Raw genomic sequence first — 5,877 nt, 5'->3', positions numbered from 1 at the left:
GGTACCTCATCTGGAGGTAGAGATTCATATGGTAGAGGCCATCCTCCTAGGCCCTTTCAGTCGGCCCTTCAGGTTTCTTACGGTACATTAGGAGGCCGTGGTTCTCAGGCATACTATTCCGATCAGCAGTCACTCAGTGCACCGCCAGCTCCTATCAGCACACCGCCACTTCAGAGTTTCCATGGAGGCCATTCAGGTCGACAGGGACAGCAGACTCAGCAGCTGAGGGCTTGTTACACTTGTGGTGACACGGGTCATATTGCCAGATTTTGCCCTCGAGCACCGAGCAGTTCTCCGTGCCAGGATTCTCGTGCCATGGTCCAGGCACCAGGTGCTCCACAGCCAGCCCAGCCAGCTAGAGGCGGGGGTAGAGGTACTAGAGGTGGAGGTAGAGGTCATAGAGGTAGAGCCCAGACTGTCAGGGATGGAGGTCAGCCAGCAGCAGATCGACCTAGGGATACGGTTCAGGGTGGTGGGGCCCAGCCCCGTTGTTATGATCTTCAGGCCAAGCCCGAGGCTGAGGCTTCAGATGTAGTCATCACAGGTACGGTTCTGGTTTGTGGACGATATGCTTCGATACTATTTGATCCAGGGTCTACGTATTCTTATGTTTCATCTTATTTCGCACCATGCTTGGTCATGCCTAGTGATGCATTGGGTGTTCCTGTATATGTGTCTACACCGGTGGGGGACTCTATCGTAGTCGACCGAGTCCATCGTTCGTGTGTTGTAGTGATTGGGGGTCTGGAGACCCGTGTAGACTTGTTGCTCTTAGATATGGTTGACTCCGATATCATATTGGGTATGGATTGGCTATCGCCCTATCACGCTATCTTGGACTGCCATGCCAAGACTGTGACCTTAGCTTTGCCGGACATGCCTCGTTTAGAGAGGAGAGGCACTCCAGTTTATTCTGCCTGCAGCGTCATTTCGTACGTGAAGGCTCGACGTATGGTCGAGAAGGGGTGTCTGGCCTATTTGGCCTATGTTCGTGATTCTAGTGCCGAGGTTCCTCATATAGATTCTGTGCCTATTTTCCGGGAGTTTCCAGATGTTTTCCTTCAGACCTACCGGGTATGCTACCCGACAGGGACATTGATTTCTGTATTGATTTGGCTCCGGGCACCCAGCCCATTTCTATTCCGCCATATCGTATGGCTCCGCCGGAGCTGAAGGAGTTAAAAGACCAGTTGCAGGATTTGCTTGAGAAGGGTTTTATTAGACCCAGTGTCTCCCCTTGGGGTGCGCAGGTGTTATTTGTCAAGAAGAAGGATGGGTCAATGAGAATGTGTATTGATTACCGGCAATTGAACAAGGTAACAATTAAGAATAAGTATCCACTGCCGAGGATTGATGATTTGTTCGACCAGCTTCAGGTTGCCATGGTATTCTCCAAGATTGACTTGCGATCTGGCTACCATCAGTTGAGGATTAGGGCATCTGATGTCCCTAAGACAGCTTTCCGTACTCGGTATGGGCATTATGAGTTCTTGGTCATGTTATTTGGGTTGACCAATGCCACAGCAGCATTTATGGAGTTGATGAACCGAGTGTTCAGGCCATATTTGGACATGTTCGTGATAATCTGTATTGATGATGTTTTGGTGTACTCCCGCAGCCAGGAGGAGCACGAGCAGCACCTTAGAGTGGTTCTTCAGACTCTGAGGGATAGTCAGTTATATTCCAAGTTCTCCAAGTATGAGTTCTGGCTGAGTTCAGTTGCATTCCTGGGTCACGATGTATCAGCTGAGGGTATTCAGGTGGACCCAAAGAAGATAGAGGCAGTCAAGAATTGGCCTAGACCAGCATCAGCTACAGATATTTGGAGTTTCTTGGGGTTGGCAGGCTACTACAGACGGTTCGTGGAGGGATTTTAATCTATTGCAGCCCCGATGACCAGATTGACCCAGAAGGGTGCCCAGTTCAGATGGTCGAATGAGTGTGAGGTGAGCTTTCAGAAGCTCAAGATAGCTCTGACTACGGAACCAGTGTTGGTTTTGCCCACAGGTTCAGGGCCCTATACTGTTTATTGTGATGCTTCTCGTGTTGGGCTTGGAGCAGTGTTGATGCAGGATGGCAAGGTCATTGCCTATGCTTCGAGGCAGTTGAAGATTCATGAGAAGAACTATCCGGTGCATGATTTGGAGTTGGCAGCCATAGTTCACGCCTTGAAGATTTGGAGGCACTATTTATATGGCGTGGCCTGTGAGGTGTTCACTGATCATAAGAGTCTTCAGTACTTGTTCAAGCAAAAGGAGTTGAATTTGATGCAGAGGAGGTGGTTAGAGTTATTGAAAGATTATGATGTCACCATTTTATGTCATCCGGGGAAGGACAATGTGGTGGCCGATGCTTTTAGTAGGAAGTCAGCCAGAATGGGTAGTCTTGCATATATTCCGGTCAACCAGAGGCCACTTGCTTTGGATGTTCAGGCCTTGGCCAATCAATTTGTGAGGTTGGATATTTCTGAGCCTAGCCGAGTATTAGCTTGCACGGTCGCTCGTTCTTCATTATTGGAGCGTATCCGTGATCGGGAGTTTGATGATCCCCATTTGTGTGTCCTTAGAGACACGGTGCAGCGGGGAGGTGCCAAGCAGGTTACCTTAGATGCGGATGGAGTTTTGAGATTGCAGAAGCGAGTTTGTGTGCCTAATGTGGATGGGCTTCGAGAGTTGATCTTAGAGGAGGCCCATAGTTCCCGGTACTCTATTCATCCGGGCGCCGCGAAGATGTATCAGGATTTGCGGTAGCATTATTGGTGGCGTAGAATGAAGAAGGAAATCGTAGCATATGTGGCTCGTTGTTTGAATTGTCAGCAGGTTAAGTACGAGCATCAGAGGCCTGGTGGTGTATTTCAGAGGATTGAGCTTCCCAAGTGGAAGTGGGAGAGGATCACTATGGACTTCGTTACCGGACATCCGTTGACTCGGAAGAAGTTCGATGCAGTTTGGGTCATTGTGGATAGACTGACCAAGTCAGCGCATTTCATTCCTGTGGCAGTCTCCTATTCATCCGAGAGATTAGCTGAGATTTATATCCGGGAGATTGTTCGCCTTCATGGTGTGCCGGCATCAATCATTTCGGATCGGGGTACAAAGTTTACCTTGCACTTCTGGAGAGCAGTTCAGCGAGAATTGGGCACGCGAGTCGAGTTGAGCATAGCATTCCATCCCCAGACGGACGGTCAGTCCCAGCGGACTGTTCAGATTTTGGAGGATATGCTCCGGGCTTGTGTTATTGACTTTGGAGGTTCATGGGATCAGTTCTTGCCTTTAGTGGAGTTTGCCTACAAAAACAGCTACCAATCGAGCATCCAGATGGCTCCTTATGAGGCTTTGTATGGTAGGCGGTGTCGGTCTTTGGATGGTTTGAGCCGGGAGAGGCTCGGTTGATAGGTACAGATTTGGTTCAGGAGGCCTTGGACAAGGTCAAGATCATTCAGGATAGGCTTCGTTCAGCTCAATCTAGGCAAAAGAGCTACGCAGATCGTAAGGTTCGAGATGTAGCTTTCATGGTTGGTGAGCGGGTATTGCTCCGAGTGTCGCCTATGAAGGGCGTGATGAGATTTGGGAAGAAGGGCAAGTTTAGCCCTAGGTTCATTGGTCCATTTAAGATCCTTGATCGAGTGGGAGAGGTGGCTTATAGACTTGCATTGCCACCTAGCTTATCAGTCGTGCATCCAGTTTTCCATGTGTCCATGCTTCGGAGGTATCACGGCAATCCAGCCCACGTGTTAGATTTCAGCACTGTCCAGTTGGACAAGGATCTGTCTTATGAGGGGAGCCGGTAGCTATTTTGGACCGGCAGGTCCGTCAACTGAGATCTAGGAGTTTTCCTTCTGTTCGTGTTCACTGGAGAGGTCAGCCCCCTGAGGCATCGACCTGGGAGTCCGAGTCTGATATGCGGAGTCGTTATCCTCATCTTTTCCCCGACTCAGGTACTTCTTTATTTTGTCCGTTCGAGGACGAACGGTTGTTTTAGAGGTGGAGAATGTGACGACCCAAAGGGTCATCACCTATTTTTCTCATTCATTCCGTGCTTTCGAGGCCTTGAAAACCTCATTTAGGGTTGCCTCGATTTGCGTGTGCAGTCCGGGCGCGTAGCCGGAAAGCTTAAATATGAATTCTGTGTGAAAAATGCTAAATTTTGATATTAATATGAATATATTTGACTTCGGTCAACATTTTTGGTAAACGGACCTGGACCCGTGATTTGACGGTCCCAGAGGGTCCGTAGAAAAATATGGGACTAGGGCATATGCCCGGAGTCGAATTCCGAGGTTTAGAGCCCGAGAAATGAATTTTTCTGTGAAATTGTTTTTCTGAAATTATTAAGGAAATTGGAAATGAAAATTGATTAAAAGATTGTGGTATCGGGCTCGTATTTTGGTTCCGACGCCCGGTACAAGTCTTATATATGGTTTAAGCGCTTTCTGTAAAATTTGGTTGAAAACGGACGTCGTTTGACGTGTTTCGGACTCGAAATGGAAATTTGGTGCTTTATGAACATTTCAAAGAAAAACTTGAGTTTTGAGGCTTGATTCAATGTATATGATGTTATTTTGGCAATTTGATCGCACGGATAAGTCCGTAGGATGTTTTTGAGGTTGTGTGCATAATTGGTTTGGAGCCCCAAGGGCTCGGGTGAGTTTTGGATAGGCCACGCATTGTATTTTTGAACTTGTAAAGGTCTGGTATGTGGGCTTCTGTGATTTTCGCAAATGCGAAGACTGGACTCGCAATTGCGAGCTCGCAAATGCGAGCATCGAGTCGCAACTGCGAAGTCTGGGCATTTGGCATGTGATCGCAAATGCGAAGGTTGTCTGATCGCAAATGCGATGTAAGAGTCGCAAATGCGAAACCTGTTATCTAGACCTGAGTTCGCAAATGCGAACTTAAGTGTCGCATTTCCCAAAAACCCAACTTCGCATTTCCCATATCCGTAGCCCAGCAAATTTTATACTTAGCCGAATTTTCATCACTTTTCACCATTCTTTCAAAACCCAAACACCATAGGCGATTTTTCAAGAGCAAACTTCATCCCAAATCATTTGTAAGTTGATTTTTACTCAATTCTTTCAATCTTTAACATCATTAAACATGTTTTCCACTTAAAATCAAGGATTTTCATGGGTGAAATTGGGGTTTTTGGGTAGAACCTAGTCTTTCTAGAAATTGGGGAGTTGGACCTCGATTTGAGGTCCGATTTCAAAATAAATTACATATTTGAATTCGTGGGGGAATGGGTAACCGGGTTTTGGTTCGAACCTCGGGTTTTGACCACATGGGCCCGGGGGCGATTTTGGAATTTTTGGGAAAAACTTGGGAAATTCATTTTTATGCATTCAAATTGATTCATATAGTGTTTATTAAAGTAATTGAGCAATTTGTGATTAGATTCGAGCGAATTGGAGGTGGAACCGCGAGGTAAAGCGATAGTTGAGGATTAAGTGGATTTCAAGGCTTTGAGGTAAGTGTTTGGTTTAACCCTAGCTTGAGGGAATATGAGTTGAGTCTTGTTTGCTAATTGCTAAATGATCGAGTACGTTGTATAGGCATGGTGACGAGTATCTATACATTGGTGTCTAGCATGACCGTGAGTCCTCATAATGTGATTATCATGATTTGGTTGTAATTTCCGTGCTTATTGGAGGATTTCTATATGTTGTGAATAATATGTGAACGATGATATGATTATTTGATTCCTAGGAGCATTGGCTCAAGTTGCGATATGAATATTGAAAGTATATGAAATGACTTGATTCTTTGGAGCGTTGGATCAAGCGGTAGGGTGGATTATAAAGTAAGAAATGAAAGAAAGAGAAAGAGTTGTCGGTTATTCCCTTGTCGGGACGTTCTGTTGAACTTGTTAGTTTCT

Source organism: Nicotiana attenuata, unplaced genomic scaffold, assembly GCF_001879085.1.
Source record: "Nicotiana attenuata strain UT unplaced genomic scaffold, NIATTr2, whole genome shotgun sequence".
Lineage (NCBI taxonomy): Eukaryota > Viridiplantae > Streptophyta > Magnoliopsida > Solanales > Solanaceae > Nicotiana > Nicotiana attenuata.
Note: the sequence above shows the minus strand (reverse complement) of the source record.